Below are 22489 nucleotides of genomic sequence, written 5' to 3'. Positions count from 1 at the left end.
TAGTGATTTATGACTCGAAACTTGACTCAAACTAGTGATTTATGACTCGAGACTTGACTCAAATTAGTGATTTATGACTCGAGACTTGACTCAAATTAGTGATTTATGACTCGAAACTTGACTCAAACTAGTGATTTATGACTCGAAACTTGACTCGGACTAGTGATTTATGACATGAAACTTGACTCTGACTAGTGATTTATGACATGAAACTTGACTCTGACTAGTGATTTATGACTCAAGACTTGACTCAAATTAGTGATTTATGACTCGAGACTTGACTCAAACTAGTGATTTATGACTCGAAACTTGACTCAAACTAGTGATTTATGACTCGAAACTTGACTCAAACTAGTGATTTATGACTCAAGACTTGACTCAAATTAGTGATTTATGACTCGAGACTTGACTCAAATTAGTGATTTATGACTCGAAACTTGACTCAAACTAGTGATTTATGACTCGAAACTTGACTCAAACTAGTGATTTATGACTCGAAACTTGACTCAAACTAGTGATTTATGACTCGAAACTTGACTCAAACTAGTGATTTATGACATGAAACTTGACTCTGACTAGTGATTTATGACTCGAAACTTGACTCAAACTAGTGATTTATGACTCAAGACTTGACTCAAATTAGTGATTTATGACTCGAAACTTGACTCAAACTAGTGATTTATGACTCAAGACTTGACTCAAATTAGTGATTTATGACTCGAGACTTGACTCAAATTAGTGATTTATGACTCGAGACTTGACTCAAATTAGTGATTTATGACTCGAGACTTGACTCAAATTAGTGATTTATGACTCGAGACTTGACTCAAATTAGTGATTTATGACTCGAGACTTGACTCAAACTAGTGATTTATGACTCGAAACTTGACTCGGACTAGTGATTTATGACATGAAACTTGACTCTGACTAGTGATTTATGACTCGAGACTTGACTCAAACTAGTGATTTATGACTCGAAACTTGACTCAAACTAGTGATTTATGACTCGAGACTTGACTCAAATTAGTGATTTATGACTCGAGACTTGACTCAAATTAGTGATTTATGACTCGAGACATGACTCGGACTAGTGATTTATGACTCGAGACTTGACTCAAATTAGTGATTTATGACTCGAGACTTGACTCAAATTAGTGATTTATGACTCGAGACTTGACTCAAATTAGTGATTTATGACTCAAGACTTGACTCAAATTAGTGATTTATGACTCGAGACTTGACTCAAATTAGTGATTTATGACTCGAGACTTGACTCAAATTAGTGATTTATGACTCGAGACTTGACTCAGACTAGTGATTTATGACTCGAGACTTGACTCAAATTAGTGATTTATGACTCGAGACTTGACTCAAATTAGTGATTTATGACTCGAGACTTGACTCGGACTAGTGATTTATGACTCGAGACTTGACTCAAATTAGTGATTTATGACTCGAGACTTGACTCGGACTAGTGATTTATGACTCGAGACTTGACTCAAATTAGTGATTTATGACTCGAGACTTGACTCAAATTAGTTATTTATGACTCGAGACTTGACTCGGACTAGAGATTTATGACTCGAGACTTGACTCGGACTAGTGATTTATGACTGGAGACTTGACTCGGACTAGTGATTTATGACTCGAGACTTGACTCGGACTAGTGATTTATGACTCGAGACTTGACTCGGACTAGTGATTTATGACTGGAGACTTGACTCGGACTAGTGATTTATGACTCGAGACTTGACTCGGACTAGTGATTTATGACTGGAGACTTGACTCGGACTAGTGATTTATGACTCGAGACTTGACTCGGACTAGTGATTTATGACTCGAGACTTGACTCGGACTAGTGATTTATGACTCGAGACTTGACTCGGACTAGAGATTTATGACTCGAGACTTGACTCGGACTAGTAATTTATGAATCGAGACTTGACTCGGAATAGTGATTTATGACTCGAGACTTGACTCGGACTAGTGATTTATGACTCGAGACTTGACTCAGACTAGTGATTTATAACTCGAGACTTGACTCGGACTAGTGATTTATGACTCGAGACTTGACTCGGACTAATGATTTATGACTCGAGTCTTGACTCTGACTAGTGATTTATGACTAGAGACTTGACTCGGACTAGTGATTTATGACTCGAGACTTGACTCGGACTAGTGATTTATGACTCGAGACTTGACTCGGACTAGAGATTTATGACTCGAAACTTGAGTCGGACTAATGATTTATGACTCGAGACTTGACTCTGACTAGTGATTTATGACTCGAGACTTGACTCGGACTAGTGATTTATGACTCGAGACTTGACTCGGACTAGTGATGTGTGACTCGAGACTTGACTCAAATTAGTGATTTATGACTCGAGACTTGACTCAAATTAGTGATTTATGACTCGAGACTTGACTCAAATTAGTGATTTATGACTCGAGACATGACTCGGACTAGTGATTTATGACTCGAGACTTGACTCAAATAAGTGATTTATGACTCGAGACTTGACTCAAATTAGTGATTTATGACTCGAGACTTGACTCAAATTAGTGATTTATGACTCAAGACTTGACTCAAATTAGTGATTTATGACTCGAGACTTGACTCAAATTAGTGATTTATGACTCGAGACTTGACTCAAATTAGTGATTTATGACTCGAGACTTGACTCAGACTAGTGATTTATGACTCGAGACTTGACTCAAATTAGTGATTTATGACTCGAGACTTGACTCAAATTAGTGATTTATGACTCGAGACTTGACTCGGACTAGTGATTTATGACTCGAGACTTGACTCAAATTAGTGATTTATGACTCGAGACTTGACTCGGACTAGTGATTTATGACTCGAGACTTGACTCAAATTAGTGATTTATGACTCGAGACTTGACTCAAATTAGTTATTTATGACTCGAGACTTGACTCGGACTAGAGATTTATGACTCGAGACTTGACTCGGACTAGTGATTTATGACTGGAGACTTGACTCGGACTAGTGATTTATGACTCGAGACTTGACTCGGACTAGTGATTTATGACTCGAGACTTGACTCGGACTAGTGATTTATGACTGGAGACTTGACTCGGACTAGTGATTTATGACTCGAGACTTGACTCGGACTAGTGATTTATGACTGGAGACTTGACTCGGACTAGTGATTTATGACTCGAGACTTGACTCGGACTAGTGATTTATGACTCGAGACTTGACTCGGACTAGTGATTTATGACTCGAGACTTGACTCGGACTAATGATTTATGACTCGAGTCTTGACTCTGACTAGTGATTTATGACTAGAGACTTGACTCGGACTAGTGATTTATGACTCGAGACTTGACTCGGACTAGTGATTTATGACTCGAGACTTGACTCGGACTAGAGATTTATGACTCGAAACTTGAGTCGGACTAATGATTTATGACTCGAGACTTGACTCTGACTAGTGATTTATGACTCGAGACTTGACTCGGACTAATGATTTATGACTCGAGTCTTGACTCTGACTAGTGATTTATGACTAGAGACTTGACTCGGACTAGTGATTTATGACTCGAGACTTGACTCGGACTAGTGATTTATGACTCGAGACTTGACTCGGACTAGTGATTTATGACTCGAGACTTGACTCGGACTAATGATTTATGACTCGAGTCTTGACTCTGACTAGTGATTTATGACTAGAGACTTGACTCGGACTAGTGATTTATGACTCGAGACTTGACTCGGACTAGTGATTTATGACTCGAGACTTGACTCGGACTAGAGATTTATGACTCGAAACTTGAGTCGGACTAATGATTTATGACTCGAGACTTGACTCTGACTAGTGATTTATGACTCGAGACTTGACTCGGACTAGAGATTTATGACTCGAAACTTGAGTCGGACTAATGATTTATGACTCGAGACTTGACTCGGACTAGTGATTTATGACTCGAGACTTGACTCGGACTAGAGATTTATGACTCGAAACTTGAGTCGGACTAATGATTTATGACTCGAGACTTGACTCTGACTAGTGATTTATGACTCGAGACTTGACTCTGACTAGTAATTTATGACTCGAGACTTGACTTGGACTAGGGATTTATGACTCGAGACTTGACTCTGACTAATGATTTATGACTCGAGTCTTGACTCTGACTAGTGATTTATGACTCGAGACTTGACTCGGACTAATGATTTATGACTCGAGACTTGACTCGGACTAATGATTTATGACTCGAGTCTTGACTCTGACTAGTGATTTATGACTCGAGACTTGACTCGGACTAGTGATTTATGACTCGAGACTTGACTCGGACTAGTGATTTATGACTCGAGACTTGACTCGGACTAGAGATTTATGACTCGAGACTTGACTCGGACTAGTGATTTATGACTCGAGACTTGACTCGGACTAGAGATTTATGACTCGAAACTTGAGTCGGACTAATGATTTATGACTTGAGACTTGACTCTGACTAGTGATTTATGACTCGAGACTTGACTGGGACTAGTGATTTATGACTCGAGTCTTGACTCGGACTAGTGATTTATGACTCGAGACTTGACTCGAACTAGTGATTTATGACTCGAGACTTGACTCGGACTAGTGATTTATGACTCGAGACTTGACTCGGACTAGTGATTTATGACTCGAGACTTGACTCGGACTAGAGATTTATGACTCGAGACTTGACTCGGACTAGTGATTTATGACTCGAGACTTGACTCGGACTAGAGATTTATGACTCGAGACTTGACTCGGACTAGTGATTTATGACTCGAGACTTGACTCGGACTAGAGATTTATGACTCGAAACTTGAGTCGGACTAATGATTTATGACTTGAGACTTGACTCTGACTAGTGATTTATGACTCGAGACTTGACTCGGACTAGTGATTTATGACTCGAGACTTGACTCGGACTAATGATTTATGACTCGAGTCTTGACTCTGACTAGTGATTTATGACTCGAGACTTGACTCGGACTAGTGATTTATGACTCGAGACTTGACTCGGACTAGAGATTTATGACTCGAAACTTGAGTCGGACTAATGATTTATGACTCGAGACTTGGCTCTGACTAGTGATTTATGACTCGAGACTTGACTCGGACTAGAGATTTATGACTCGAAACTTGAGTCGGACTAATGATTTATGACTCGAGACTTGACTCGGACTAGTGATTTATGACTCGAGACTTGACTCGGACTAGTGATTTATGACTCGAAACTTGAGTCGGACTAATGATTTATGACTCGAGACTTGACTCTGACTAGTGATTTATGACTCGAGACTTGACTCTGACTAGTAATTTATGACTCGAGACTTGACTTGGACTAGGGATTTATGACTCGAGACTTGACTCTGACTAATGATTTATGACTCGAGTCTTGACTCTGACTAGTGATTTATGACTCGAGACTTGACTCGGACTAATGATTTATGACTCGAGACTTGACTCGGACTAATGATTTATGACTCGAGTCTTGACTCTGACTAGTGATTTATGACTCGAGACTTGACTCGGACTAGTGATTTATGACTCGAGACTTGACTCGGACTAGTGATTTATGACTCGAGACTTGACTCGGACTAGAGATTTATGACTCGAGACTTGACTCGGACTAGTGATTTATGACTCGAGACTTGACTCGGACTAGAGATTTATGACTCGAAACTTGAGTCGGACTAATGATTTATGACTTGAGACTTGACTCTGACTAGTGATTTATGACTCGCGACTTGACTCTGACTAGTGATTTATGACTCGAGACTTGACTCGGACTAGTGATTTATGACTCGAGACTTGACTCGAACTAGTGATTTATGACTCGAGACTTGACTCGGACTAGTGATTTATGACTCGAGACTTGACTCGAACTAGTGATTTATGACTCGAGACTTGACTCGGACTAGTGATTTATGACTCGAGACTTGACTCGAACTAGTGATTTATGACTCGAGACTTGACTCGGACTAGTGATTTATGACTCGAGACTTGACTCGAACTAGTGATTTATGACTCGAGTCTTGACTCTGACTAGTGATTTATGACTCGAGACTTGACTCGGACTAGTGATTTATGACTCGAGACTTGACTCGAACTAGTGATTTATGACTCGAGACTTGACTCGGACTAGAGATTTATGACTCGAAACTTGAGTCGGACTAGTGATTTATGACTCGAGACTTGACTCGGACTAGTGATTTATGACTCGAGACTTGACTCGAACTAGTGATTTATGACTCGAGACTTGACTCGGACTAGAGATTTATGACTCGAAACTTGAGTCGGACTAGTGATTTATGACTCGAGACTTGACTCGGACTAGTGATTTATGACTCGAGACTTGACTCGAACTAGTGATTTATGACTCGAGACTTGACTCGGACTAGAGATTTATGACTCGAAACTTGAGTCGGACTAGTGATTTATGACTCGAGACTTGACACAGACTAGTGATTTATGACTCGAGACTTGACTCGGACTAGTGATTTATGACTTGAAACTTAACTCGGACTAGTGATTTATGACTCGAGACTTGACTCGAACTAGTGATTTATGACTCGAGACTTGACTCGGACTAGAGATTTATGACTCGAAACTTGACTCGAACTAGTGATTTATGACTCGAGTCTTGACTCTGACTAGTGATTAATGACTCGAGACTTGACTCGGACTAATGATTTATGACTCGAGACTTGACTCGGACTAATGATTTATGACTCGAGTCTTGACTCTGACTAGTGATTTATGACTCGAGACTTGACTCGGACTAGTGATTTATGACTCGAGACTTGACTCGGACTAGTGATTTATGACTCGAGACTTGACTCGGACTAGAGATTTATGACTCGAGACTTGACTCGGACTAGTGATTTATGACTCGAGACTTGACTCGGACTAGAGATTTATGACTCGAAACTTGAGTCGGACTAATGATTTATGACTTGAGACTTGACTCTGACTAGTGATTTATGACTCGAGACTTGACTGGGACTAGTGATTTATGACTCGAGTCTTGACTCTGACTAGTGATTTATGACTCGAGACTTGACTCGGACTAGTGATTTATGACTCGAGACTTGACTCGAACTAGTGATTTATGACTCGAGACTTGACTCGGACTAGAGATTTATGACTCGAAACTTGAGTCGGACTAGTGATTTATGACTCGAGACTTGACTCGAACTAGTGATTTATGACTCGAGACTTGACTCGGACTAGAGATTTATGACTCGAAACTTGAGTCGGACTAGTGATTTATTACTCGAGACTTGACTCGGACTAGTGATTTATGACTCGAGACTTGACTCGGACTAGTGATTTATGACTTGAAACTTAACTCGGACTAATGATTTATGACTCGAGTTTTGACTCGTACTAGTGATGTGTGACTCGACACTTGACTCGGACTAGTGATTTATGACTTGAAACTTAACTCGGACTAGTGATGTGTGACTCGACACTTGACTCGGACTAGTGATGTGTGACTCGACACTTGACTCGGACTAGTGATGTGTGACTCGACACTTGACTCGGACTAGTGATGTGTGACTCGACACTTGACTCGGACTAGTGATGTGTGACTCGACACTTGACTCGGACTAGTGATGTGTGACTCGAAACTTGACTCGGACTAGTGATGTGTGACTTGAAACTTGACTCGGACTAGTGATGTGTGACTCGACACTTGACTCGGACTAGTGATGTGTGACTCGACACTTGACTCGGACTAGTGATGTGTGACTTGAAACTTGACTCGGACTAGTGATGTGTGACTCGACACTTGACTCGAACTAGTGATGTGTGACTCGACACTTGACTCGGACTAGTGATGTGTGACTCGACACTTGACTCGGACTAGTGATGTGTGACTCGACACTTGACTCGAACTAGTGATGTGTGACTCGACACTTGACTCGAACTAGTGATGTGTGACTCGACACTTGACTCGGACTAGTGATGTGTGACTCGACACTTGACTCGGACTAGTGATGTGTGACTCGACACTTGACTCGGACTAGTGATGTGTGACTCGACACTTGACTCGGACTAGTGATGTGTGACTCGACACTTGACTCGGACTAGTGATGTGTGACTCGAAACTTGACTCGGACTAGTGATGTGTGACTCGACACTTGACTCGGACTAGTGATGTGTGACTCGACACTTGACTCGGACTAGTGATGTGTGACTCGACACTTGACTCGGACTAGTGATGTGTGACTCGACACTTGACTCGGACTAGTGATGTGTGACTCGACACTTGACTCGGACTAGTGATGTGTGACGAACAAAACAACAAGAGAAAGGAAGAGAGAAATCAAGAATGGTGACAAAGATGAGTAGAAATGAAGAGATAAGAGCAGGATGTGTGATGACACTGTTCAATATTGTGATGATGATATGACTTGTGATGAAGAAGAACATGTTTCAGTTTTCATACAGTTCCTGATGTGTTTATCACACATGCTCACATCACCATGAACATTACCCTGCATTGAAATCTAGAAACAGAACAAGTTAGAACATCACAAGTGTCACTCAAATGTCTTTGAATGTATTTGAGATCAGTAAATATGTGTCAACATACTGAACAGCACGACCCCAGCAGAAGTCAAAATAAACAAAGTTCAAGTGTCAGAACCTGCTGAAGACTGATGTCACTTAGAATCAGCTGCTTCATTGAAGAACAAACTGAAGACAAAACTTTGACTCTCTGGAGTCTCACCTCTGACTTTCACATTTCAGCTCTGAAGCTGTAGAAATGATGTTCTGACCTGAGAGTCTCCAGGTGACAGTGTGGACTCTTCAGTCCAGCAGACAGCAGCTCCACTCCTGGATCCTGCAGGTCGTTGTCACTCAGGTCCAGTTGAGTCAGACTAGAGGACGGAGAGCTGAGGACTGAGGACAGAAGTGAACAACTTCTCTCTGTCAGTCCACAGTAGTTCAGCCTGTGAAAGAGACGAGTGTCGTCAACAAGTGACTTTTTCTCTATTTTGACTTGAAAGACTTGATTTGAGGAAACACTGAACTCTTTACATTCATAAGATCATCACATGATTGTGTGAATATTTGAAGACTTTTCTATCAATCAGGATCAACTTGATCAAACACATGAAATAATGATGTTTTCATCAGTTCAACACTTTCCTGACTTTGTTTCATTATTTATAAAAGTGTCACATGATACACAGAGACTGTTGTGAGAGGATTGATGTTGTTTTTATACCAGAAACAAACACAAGAGAAGAAGAAAAACTAAAGTCACAATAGAAATAAATGAATAAAAGTCATGAGAAAAACAAAGATGTTTGTAGATTATTTTTGAAGGTTGTTTATCAATCAATACATCGATCAACTTGTTTTCATCTGGTGACACCTTTTATTTGTGATTCATGAAAATGTCTCAATTGAAGATTTCTATCAAGTTTTCTTTCTATAAACTTGTTATTTTCTACTTCTAATTATGTTTTCATTCATCAAAGTCTTCAAAGTTTCCCTCCATCATTGTTCAAACATGTGTCGTTTCTTTAAATCTCCAGGTTTCAAATGTTTTCTCTGTATTTCCAGGTTTGAATATGGAGGCCTGCGAGGGTCAAATCAAGAGTTTACTCACCTTTTCATTGATATTTGGAAATAATCTCCTTCCATGTTTCAAGACAATACTTTTGGCAGAGATGGAGACTCGAGTCACACCTATGACTCGTGACTGAGACTCGTTATTTGTGACTCGAGTCAACTGGGACTTATTTATAGTGACTCGACTCATACTAGTTATTTGTGACTCAAGTGTCGACTAGGACTAGTGATTTATGACTTAAGACTTGACCTAAACTAGTGATTTATGACTCGAGTCTTGACTCTGACTAGTGATTTATGACTTGAGACTTGACTCGGACTAGTGATTTATGACTCGAGACTTGACTCGGACTAGAGATTTATGACTCGAAACTTGAGTCGGACTAATGATTTATGACTCGACACTTGACTCGGACTAGAGATTTATGACTCGAAACTTGACTTGGACTAGAGATTTATGACTCGAAACTTGACTTGGACTAGAGATTTATGACTCGAAACTTGAGTCGGACTAGTGATTTATGACATGAAACTTGACTTGGACTAGAGATTTATGACTCGAAACTTGAGTCGGACTAGTGATTTATGACTCGAGACTTGACTCGGACTAGAGATTTATGACTCGAAACTTGAGTCGGACTAATGATTTATGACTCGAGACTTAACTCAGACTAGTGATTTATGACTCGAGACTTGACTCGGACTAGTTATTTATGACTCGAGACTTGACTCGGACTAGAGATTTATGACTCGAAACTTGACTCGGACTAGAGATTTATGACTCGAAACTTGAGTCGGACTAATGATTTATGACTCGAGACTTGACTCGGACTAGTGATTTATGACTCGAGACTTGACTCGGACTAGAGATTTATGACTCGAAACTTGAGTCGGAATAATGATTTAAGACTCGAGACTTGACTCTGACTAGTGATTTATGACTCGAGACTTGAGTCGGACTAGTGATTTATGACTCGAGACTTGACTCGGACTAGTGATTTATGACTCGAAACTTGAGTCGGAATAATGATTTATGACTCGAGACTTGACTCGGACTAGTGATTTATGACTCGAGACTTGAGTCGGAATAATGATTTATGACTCGAGACTTGACTCGGACTAGAGATTTATGACTCGAAACTTGAGTCGGAATAATGATTTATGACTCGAGACTTGACTCGGACTAGTGATTTATGACTCGAGACTTGAGTCGGACTAGTGATTTATGACTCGAGACTTGACTCGGACTAGTGATTTATGACTCGAAACTTGAGTCGGACTAGTGATTTATGACTCGAGACTTGACTCGGACTAGTGATTTATGACTCGAAACTTGACTCGGACTAGTGATTTATGACTCGAGACTTGACTCGGACTAGACATTTATGACTCAAAACTTGACTCGGACTAGTGTTTTATGACTTGACACTTGACTCGGACTAGAGATTTATGACTCGAAACTTGAGTCGGAATAATGATTTATGACTCGAGACTTGACTCGGACTAGAGATTTATGACTCGAAACTTGACTCGGACTAGTGATTTATGACTCGAGACTTGACTCGGACTAGACATTTATGACTCGAAACTTGACTCGGACTAGTGATTTATGACTCGAGACTTGACTCGGACTAGACATTTATGACTCAAAACTTGACTCGGACTAGTGATTTATGACTCGACACATGACTTGGACTAGGGATTTATGACTCGACACATGACTTGGACTAGGGATTTATGACTCGAGTCTTGACTCGGACTAGTGATTTATGACTCGAAACTTGGCTCAGAATAGTGATTTATGACTCGAGACTTGACTCAGACTAGTGATGTATGACTCGAAACTTGACTCAGACTACTGATTTATGACTCGACACTTGACTCGGACTAGTGATGTGTGACTCGACACTTGACTCGGACTAGTGATGTGTGACTCGACACTTGACTCGGACTAGTGATGTGTGACTCGACACTTGACTCGGACTAGTGATGTGTGACTCGACACTTGACTCGGACTAGTGATGTGTGACTCGAGACTTGACTCGGACTAATGATTTGTGACTCGAGACTTGACTCGGACTAGTGATTTATGACTCGACACTTGACTCGGACTAATGATTTATGACTCGAGACTTGACTCGGACTAGTGATGTGTGACTCGACACTTGACTCGGACTAGTGATGTGTGACTCGACACTTGACTCGGACTAGTGATGTGTGACTCGAGACTTGACTCGGACTAATGATTTGTGACTCGAGACTTGACTCGGACTAGTGATTTATGACTCGACACTTGACTCGGACTAATGATTTATGACTCGAGACTTGACTCGGACTAGTGATTTATGACTCGACACTTGACTCGGACTAATGATTTATGACTCGAGACTTGACTCGGACTAGTGATTTATGACTCGAAACTTGAGTCGGACTAATGATTTATGACTCGAGACTTGACTCGGACTAGTGATTTATGACTCGAGACTTGACTCGGACTAGTGATTTATGACTCGAGACTTGCCTAGGACTAGAGATTTATGACTCGAAACTTGAGTCGGACTAATGATTTATGACTCGAGACTTGACTCGGACTAGAGATTTATGACTCGAAACTTGAGTCGGACTAATGATTTATGACTCGAGACTTAACTCAGACTAGTGATTTATGACTCGAGACTTGACTCGGACTAGTGATTTATGACTCGAGACTTGACTCGGACTAGAGATTTATGACTCGAAACTTGACTCGGACTAGAGATTTATGACACGAAACTTGAGTCGGACTAATTATTTATGACTCGAGACTTGACTCGGACTAGTGATTTATGACTCGAGACTTGACTCGGACTAGAGATTTATGACTCGAAACTTGAGTCGGACTAGTGATTATGACTCGACGCTTGACTCGGACTAGTGATTTATGACTCGAAACTTGAGTCGGACTATTGATTTCTGACTCGACACCTGACTCGGACTATTGTTTTATGACTCGACACCTGACTCGGACTATTGTTTTATGACTCGACACCTGACTCGGACTAGTGATTTATGACTCGAAACTTGACTCGGACTAGTGATTTATGACTCGAGACTTGACTCGGACTAGACATTTATGACTCAAAACTTGACTCGGACTAGTGTTTTATGACTTGACACTTGACTCGGACTAGAGATTTATGACTCGAAACTTGAGTCGGAATAATGATTTATGACTCGAGACTTGACTCGGACTAGTGATTTATGACTCGAGACTTGACTCGGACTAGTGATTTATGACATGAAACTTGACTTGGACTAGAGATTTATGACTCGAAACTTGAGTCGGACTAGTGATTTATGACTCGAGACTTGACTCGGACTAGTGATTTATGACTCGAAACTTGACTCGGACTAGACATTTATGACTCGAGACTTGACTCGGACTAGACATTTATGACTCAAAACTTGACTCGGACTAGTGATTTATGACTCGACACATGACTTGGACTAGGGATTTATGACTCGACACATGACTTGGACTAGGGATTTATGACTCGAGTCTTGACTCGGACTAGTGATTTATGACTCGAAACTTGGCTCAGAATAGTGATTTATGACTCGAGACTTGACTCAGACTAGTGATTTATGACTCGAAACTTGACTCAGACTAGTGATTTATGACTCGACACTTGACTCGGACTAGTGATGTGTGACTCGACACTTGACTCGGACTAGTGATGTGTGACTCGACACTTGACTCGGACTAGTGATGTGTGACTCGACACTTGACTCGGACTAGTGATGTGTGACTCGACACTTGACTCGGACTAGTGATGTGTGACTCGAGACTTGACTCGGACTAATGATTTGTGACTCGAGACTTGACTCGGACTAGTGATTTATGACTCGACACTTGACTCGGACTAATGATTTATGACTCGAGACTTGACTCGGACTAGTGATTTATGACTCGAGACTTGACTCGGACAAGTGATTTATGACTCGAAACTTGAGTCGGACTAATGATTTATGACTCGAGACTTGACTCGGACTAGTGATTTATGACTCGAGACTTGACTCGGACTAGTGATTTATGACTCGAGACTTGCCTAGGACTAGAGATTTATGACTCGAAACTTGAGTCGGACTAATGATTTATGACTCGAGACTTGACTCGGACTAGAGATTTATGACTCGAAACTTGAGTCGGACTAATGATTTATGACTCGAGACTTAACTCAGACTAGTGATTTATGACTCGAGACTTGACTCGGACTAGTGATTTATGACTCGAGACTTGACTCGGACTAGAGATTTATGACTCGAAACTTGACTCGGACTAGAGATTTATGACACGAAACTTGAGTCGGACTAATGATTTATGACTCGAGACTTGACTCGGACTAGTGATTTATGACTCGAGACTTGACTCGGACTAGAGATTTATGACTCGAAACTTGAGTCGGACTAGTGATTTATGACTCGACGCTTGACTCGGACTAGTGATTTATGACTCGAAACTTGAGTCGGACTATTGATTTCTGACTCGACACCTGACTCGGACTATTGTTTTATGACTCGACACCTGACTCGGACTATTGTTTTATGACTCGACACCTGACTCGGACTAGTGATGTGTGACTCGAAACTTGACTCGGACTAGTGATATATGACTCGACACTTGACTCGGACTAGTGATTTCTGACTCAACACCTGACTCGGAATATTGATTTATGACTCGAGACTTGACTCGGACTATTGATTTATGACTCGACACCTGACTCGGACTATTGATTTATGACTCGAGACTTGACTCGGACTATTGATTTATGACTCGACACTTGACTCGGACTATTGATTTCTGACTCGACACCTGACTCGGACTATTGTTTTATGACTCGACACCTGACTCGGACTAGTGATGTGTGACTCGAAACTTGACTCGGACTAGTGATATATGACTCGACACTTGACTCGGACTAGTGATTTCTGACTCAACACCTGACTCGGAATATTGATTTATGACTCGAGACTTGACTCGGACTATTGATTTATGACTCGACACCTGACTCGGACTATTGATTTATGACTCGAGACTTGACTCGGACTATTGATTTATGACTCGACACCTGACTCGGACTATTGATTTCTGACTCGACACCTGACTCGGACTATTGATTTATGACTCGACACCTGACTCGGACTATTGATTTGTGACTCGACACTTGACTCGGACTATTGATTTCTGACTCGACACCTGACTCGGACTATTGATTTATGACTCGAGACTTGACTCGGACTATTGATTTATGACTCGACACCTGACTCGGACTATTGATTTCTGACTCGACACCTGACTCGGACTATTGATTTATGACTCAACACCTGACTCGGACTAGTGATTTGTGACTCGACACTTGACTCGGACTATTGATTTCTGACTCGACACCTGACTCGGACTATTGATTTATGACTCAACACCTGACTCGGACTAGTGATTTATGACTCGACACTTGACTCGGACTATTGTTTTATGACTCGACACTTGACTCGGACTATTGATTTCTGACTCGACACCTGACTCGGACTATTGTTTTATGACTCGACACCTGACTCGGACTAATGATGTGTGACTCGAAACTTGACTCGGACTAGTGATATATGACTCGACACTTGACTCGGACTAGTGATTTCTGACTCAACACCTGACTCGGAATATTGATTTATGACTCGAGACTTGACTCGGACTATTGATTTATGACTCGACACCTGACTCGGACTATTGATTTATGACTCGAGACTTGACTCGGACTATTGATTTATGACTCGACACCTGACTCGGACTATTGATTTCTGACTCGACACCTGACTCGGACTATTGATTTATGACTCGACACCTGACTCGGACTATTGATTTGTGACTCGACACTTGACTCGGACTATTGATTTCTGACTCGACACCTGACTCGGACTATTGATTTATGACTCGAGACTTGACTCGGACTATTGATTTATGACTCGACACCTGACTCGGACTATTGATTTCTGACTCGACACCTGACTCGGACTATTGATTTATGACTCAACACCTGACTCGGACTAGTGATTTGTGACTCGACACTTGACTCGGACTATTGATTTCTGACTCGACACCTGACTCGGACTATTGATTTATGACTCGACACCTGACTCGGACTATTGATTTCTGACTCGACACCTGACTCGGACTATTGATTTATGACTCGACACTTGACTCGGACTATTGATTTATGACTCGACACTTGACTCGGACTAGTGATTTATGACTCGACACTTGACTCGGACTAGTGATGTGTGACTCGACACTTGACTCGGACTAGTGATGTGTGACTCGACACTTGACTCGGACTAGTGATGTGTGACTCGACACTTGACTCGGACTAGTGATGTGTGACTCGACACTTGACTCGGACTAGTGATGTGTGACTCGACACTTGACTCGGACTAGTGATGTGTGACTCGATACTTGACTCGGACTAGTGATGTGTGACTCGACACTTGACTCGGACTAGTGATGTGTGACTCGACACTTGACTCGGACTAGTGATGTGTGACTCGACACTTGACTCGGACTAGTGATGTGTGACTCGACACTTGACTCGGACTAGTGATGTGTGACTCGACACTTGACTCGGACTAGTGATGTGTGACTCGACACTTGACTCGGACTAGTGATGTGTGACTCGACACTTGACTCGGACTAGTGATGTGTGACTCGACACTTGACTCGGACTAGTGATGTGTGACTCGACACTTGACTCGGACTAGTGATGTGTGACTCGACACTTGACTCGGACTAGTGATGTGTGACTCGACACTTGACTCGGACTAGTGATGTGTGACTCGACACTTGACTCGGACTAGTGATGTGTGACTCGACACTTGACTCGGACTAGTGATGTGTGACTCGACACTTGACTCGGACTAGTGATGTGTGACTCGACACTTGACTCGGACTAGTGATGTGTGACTCGACACTTGACTCGGACTAGTGATGTGTGACTGGACACTTGACTCGGACTAGTGATGTGTGACTCGACACTTGACTCGGACTAGTGATGTGTGACTCGACACTTGACTCGGACTAGTGATGTGTGACTCGACAGTTGACTCGGACTAGTGATGTGTGACTCGACACTTGACTCGGACTAGTGATGTGTGACTCGAGACTTGACTCAAACTAGTGATTTATGACTCAAGACTTGACTCAAACTAGTGATTTATGACTCGAGACTTGACTCGGACTAGTGATTTATGACTCGAAACTTGACTCGGACTAGTGATTTATGACTCGAAAGTTGACTCGGACTAGTGATTTATGACTCGAGACTTGACTCATACTAGTGATTTATGACTCGAAAGTTGACTCGGACTAGTGATTTATGACTCGAAAGTTGACTCGGACTAGTGATGTATGACTCGAGACTTGACTCTGACTAGTGATGTGTGACTCGACACTTGACTCGGACTAGTGATGTGTGACTCGACACTTGACTCGGACTAGTGATGTGTGACTCGACACTTGACTCGGACTAGTGATGTGTGACTCGACACTTGACTCGGACTAGTGATGTGTGACTCGACACTTGACTCGGACTAGTGATGTGTGACTCGACACTTGACTCGGACTAGTGATTTATGACTCGAGACTTGACTCCGACTAGTGATTTATGACTCGAGACTTGACTCGGACTAGTTATTTATGACTCGAAATTTGACTCGGAGTAGTGATTTTTGACTCGAGACTTGACTCGGACTAGTGATTTATGACTCAAAATTTGACTCGGACTAGTGATTTATGACTCGAGACTTGACTCTGACTAGTGAATTATGACTCGAAACTTGACTCGGACTAGTGATTTATGACTCGAGACTTGACTCCGACTAGTGATTTATGACTCGAAATTTGACTCGGACTAGTGATTTTTGACTCGAGACATGACTCAGACTAGTGATTTATGACTCGAAACTTGACTCGGACTAGTGATTTATGACTCGAGACTTGACTCCGACTAGTGATTTATGACTCGAGACTTGACTCGGACTAGTGAATTATGACTCGAGACTTGACTCGGACTAGTGATGTGTGACTCGACACTTGACTCAGACTAGTGATGTGTGACTCGACACTTGACTCGGACTAGTGATGTGTGACTCGACACTTGACTCGGACTAGTGATGTGTGACTCGACACTTGACTCGGACTAGTGATGTGTGACTCGACACTTGACTCGGACTAGTGATGTGTGACTCGACACTTGACTCGGACTAGTGATGTGTGACTCGAGACTTGACTCGGACTAGTGATGTGTGACTCGACACTTGACTCGGACTAGTGATGTGTGACGAACAAAACAACAAGAGAAAGGAAAAGAGAAATCAAGAATGGTGACAAAGATGAGTAGAAATGAAGAGATAAGAGCAGGATGTGTGATGACACTGTTCAATATTGTGATGATGATATGACTTGTGATGAAGAAGAACATGTTTCAGTTTTCATACAGTTCCTGATGTGTTTATCACACATGCTCACATCACCATGAACATTACCCTGCATTGAAATCTAGAAACAGAACAAGTTAGAACATCACAAGTGTCACTCAAATGTCTTTGAATGTATTTGAGATCAGTAAATATGTGTCAACATACTGAACAGCACGACCCCAGCAGAAGTCAAAATAAACAAAGTTCAAGTGTCAGAACCTGCTGAAGACTGATGTCACTTAGAATCAGCTGCTTCATTGAAGAACAAACTGAAGACAAAACTTTGACTCTCTGGAGTCTCACCTCTGACTTTCACATTTCAGCTCTGAAGCTGTAGAAATGATGTTCTGACCTGAGAGTCTCCAGGTGACAGTGTGGACTCTTCAGTCCAGCAGACAGCAGCTCCACTCCTGGATCCTGCAGGTAGTAGTTTCTACTCAGGTCCAGTTGAGTCAGACTAGAGGACGGAGAGCTGAGGACTGAGGACAGAAGTGAACAACTTCTCTCTGTCAGTCCACAGTAGTTCAGCCTGTGAAAGAGACGAGTGTCGTCAACAAGTGACTTTTTCTCTATTTTGACTTGAAAGACTTGATTTGAGGAAACACTGAACTCTTTACATTCATAAGATCATCACATGATTGTGTGAATATTTGAAGACTTTTCTATCAATCAGGATCAACTTGATCAAACACATGAAATAATGATGTTTTCATCAGTTCAACACTTTCCTGACTTTGTTTCATTATTTATAAAAGTGTCACATGATACACAGAGACTGTTGTGAGAGGATTGATGTTGTTTTTATACCAGAAACAAACACAAGAGAAGAAGAAAAACTAAAGTCACAATAGAAATAAATGAATAAAAGTGATTTATGACTCGAGACTTGACTCGGACTAGTGATTTATGACTCGACACTTGACTCACACTAGTGATTTATGACTCGAGACTTGACTCAAACTAGTGATTTATGACTCAAGACTTGACTCAAACTAGTGATTTATGACTCGAGACTTGACTCGGACTAGTGATTTATGACTCGAAACTTGACTCGGACTAGTGATTTATGACTCGAAACTTGACTCGGACTAGTGATTTATGACTCGAGACTTGACTCGGACTAGTGATTTATGACTCGAGACTTGACTCGGACTAGTGATTTATGACTCGAGACTTGACTCGGACTAGTGATTTATGACTCGACACTTGACTCACACTAGTGATTTATGACTCGAGACTTGACTCAAACTAGTGATTTATGACTCAAGACTTGACTCAAACTAGTGATTTATGACTCGAGACTTGACTCGGACTAGTGATTTATGACTCGAAACTTGACTCGGACTAGTGATTTATGACTCGAAACTTGACTCGGACTAGTGATTTATGACTCGAGACTTGACTCGGACTAGTGATTTATGACTCGAAACTTGACTCATACTAGTGATTTATGACTCGAAACTTGACTCGGACTAGTGATTTATGACTCGAAACTTGACTCGGACTAGTGATTTATGACTCGAAACTTGACTCGGACTAGTGATTTATGACTCGAAACTTGACTCGGACTAGTGATTTATGACTCGAAACTTGACTCGGACTAGTGATTTATGACTCGAAACTTGACTCGGACTAGTGATTTATGACTCGAAACTTGACTCGGACTAGTGATTTATGACTCGAAACTTGACTCGGACTAGTGATTTATGACTCGAGACTTGACTCGGACTAGATATTTATGACTCGAGATTTATGACTCGAAACTTGACTCGGACTAGTGATTTATGACTCGAAACTTGATTCGGACTAGAGAGTTATGACTCGAGATTTATGACTCGAAACTTGACTCGGATTAGAGATTTATGACTCGAGACTTGACTCGGACTAGTGATTTATGACTCGAAACTTTACTCGGACTAGAGATTTATGACTCGAAACTTGACTCGGACTAGTGATTTATGACTCGAGACTTGACTCGGACTAGAGATTTATGACTCGAGATTTATGACTCGAAACTTGACTCGGACTAGTGATTTATGACTCGAGACTTGACTCGGATTAGACATTTATGACTCGAGACTTGACTCGGACTAATGATTTATGACTCGAGTTTTGACTCGTACTAGTGATTTATGAATCGAGACTTGACTCAGACAAGTGATTTATGACTCGAGACTTGACTCAGACTAGTGATTTATAACTCGAGACTTGACTTGGACTAGTGTTTTATGACTCGAGACTTGACTCAGACAAGTGATTTATGACTCGAGACTTGACTCAGACTAGTGATTTATGACTCGAGACTTGACTTGGACTAGTGTTTTATGACTCGAGACTTGACTCAGACAAGTGATTTATGACTCGAGACTTGACTTGGACTAGTGTTTTATGACTCGAAACTTGACTCGGACTAGTGATTTATGACTCGAGACTTGACTCGGATTAGACATTTATGACTCGAGACTTGACTCGGACTAATGATTTATGACTCGAGTTTTGACTCGTACTAGTGATTTATGAATCGAGACTTGACTCAGACAAGTGATTTATGACTCGAGACTTGACTCAGACTAGTGATTTATAACTCGAGACTTGACTTGGACTAGTGTTTTATGACTCGAGACTTGACTCAGACAAGTGATTTATGACTCGAGACTTGACTTGGACTAGTGTTTTATGACTCGAGACTTGACTCAGACAAGTGATTTATGAATCGAGACTTGACTCAGACTAGTGATTTATAACTCGAGACTTGACTCGGACTAGTGATTTATGACTCGAGACTTGACTCGGACTAATGATTTATGACTCGAGACTTGACTCAGACTAGTGATTTATGACTCGAAACTTGACTCTGACTAGTATTGTATGACTCGACACTTGACTCGGACTTGTGATTTATGACTCGACACTTGACTTGGACTAGTGTTTTATGACTCGACACTTGACTCGGACTAGTGATTTATGACTCGAGACTTGACTCGGACTAATGATTTATGACTCGAGACTTGACTCTGACTAGTGATTTATGACTCCAGACTTGACTCGGACTAGTGATTTATGACTCGAGACTTGACTCGGACTAGTGATTTATGACTCGAGTCTTGACTCTGACTAGTGATTTATGACTCGACACTTGACTCGGACTAGTGATTTATGACTCGAGACTTGACTCGGACTAATGATTTATGACTCGAGTCTTGACTCTGACTAGTGATTTATGACTCGACACTTGACTCGGACTAGTGATTTATGACTCGAGACTTGACTCGGACTAGAGATTTATGACTCGAAACTTGAGTCGGACTAATGATTTATGACTCGAGACTTGACTCTGACTAGTGATTTATGACTCCAGACTTGACTCGGACTAGTGATTTATGACTCGAGACTTGACTCGGACTAGTGATTTATGACTCGAGACTTGACTCTGACTAGTGATTTATGACTCGAGACTTGACTCGGACTAGTGATTTATGACTCGAGACTTGACTCGGACTAGTGATTTATGACTCGAGACTTGACTCGGACTAATGATTTATGACTCGAGTCTTGACTCTGACTAGTGATTTATGACTCGAGACTTGACTCGGACTAGTGATTTATGACTCGAGACTTGACTCGGACTAGTGATTTACGACTCGAGACTTGCCTTGACTAGAGATTTATGACTCGAAACTTGAGTCGGACTAATGATTTATGACTCGAGACTTGACTCGGACTAGTGATTTATGACTCGAGACTTGACTCGGACTAGGGATTTATGACTCGAGTCTTGACTCTGACTAGTGATTTATGACTCGAGTCTTGACTCTGACTAGTGATTTATGACTCGAGACTTGACTCGGACTAGTGATTTATGACTCGAGACTTGACTCGGACTAGAGATTTATGACTCGAAACTTGAGTCGGACTAATGATTTATGACTTGAGACTTGACTCTGACTAGTGATTTATGACTCGAGACTTGACAGGGACTAGTGATTTATGACTCGAAACTTGACTCGGACTAGTGATTTATGACTCGAGACTTGAGTCGGACTAATGATTTATGACTTGAGACTTGACTCTGACTAGTGATTTATGACTCGAGACTTGACTCGAACTAGTGATTTATGACTCGAGACTTGACTCGGACTAGTGATTTATGACTCGAGACTTGACTCGGACTAGAGATTTATGACTCGAGATTTTACTCGGACTAGTGATTTATGACTCGAGATTTTACTCGGACTAGTGATTTATGACTCGAGACTTGACTCGGACTAGAGATTTATGACTCGAAACTTGAGTCGGACTAATGATTTATGACTCGAGACTTGACTCATACTAGTGATTTAAGACTCGAGACTTGACTCGGACTAGTGATTTATGACTCGAGACTTGACTCATAC

At 41.5% G+C, this 22489-nt stretch overlaps 1 protein-coding gene across 1 annotated transcript in view; it reads right to left on the bottom strand.

Moving 5' to 3' along the window:
- The window catches only part of LOC148083109 (NACHT, LRR and PYD domains-containing protein 3-like), a 238050-nt gene that overhangs the window by 1237 nt on the left and 214324 nt on the right, over positions 1–22489 (bottom strand). The gene's annotated exons all lie outside the window — the stretch shown is intronic.

Source organism: Callionymus lyra, chromosome 3, assembly GCF_982586985.1.
Source record: "Callionymus lyra chromosome 3, fCalLyr1.hap1.1, whole genome shotgun sequence".
NCBI lineage: Eukaryota > Metazoa > Chordata > Actinopteri > Syngnathiformes > Callionymidae > Callionymus > Callionymus lyra.
Note: the sequence above shows the minus strand (reverse complement) of the source record. Positions and strands in the feature narration are given on the sequence as shown.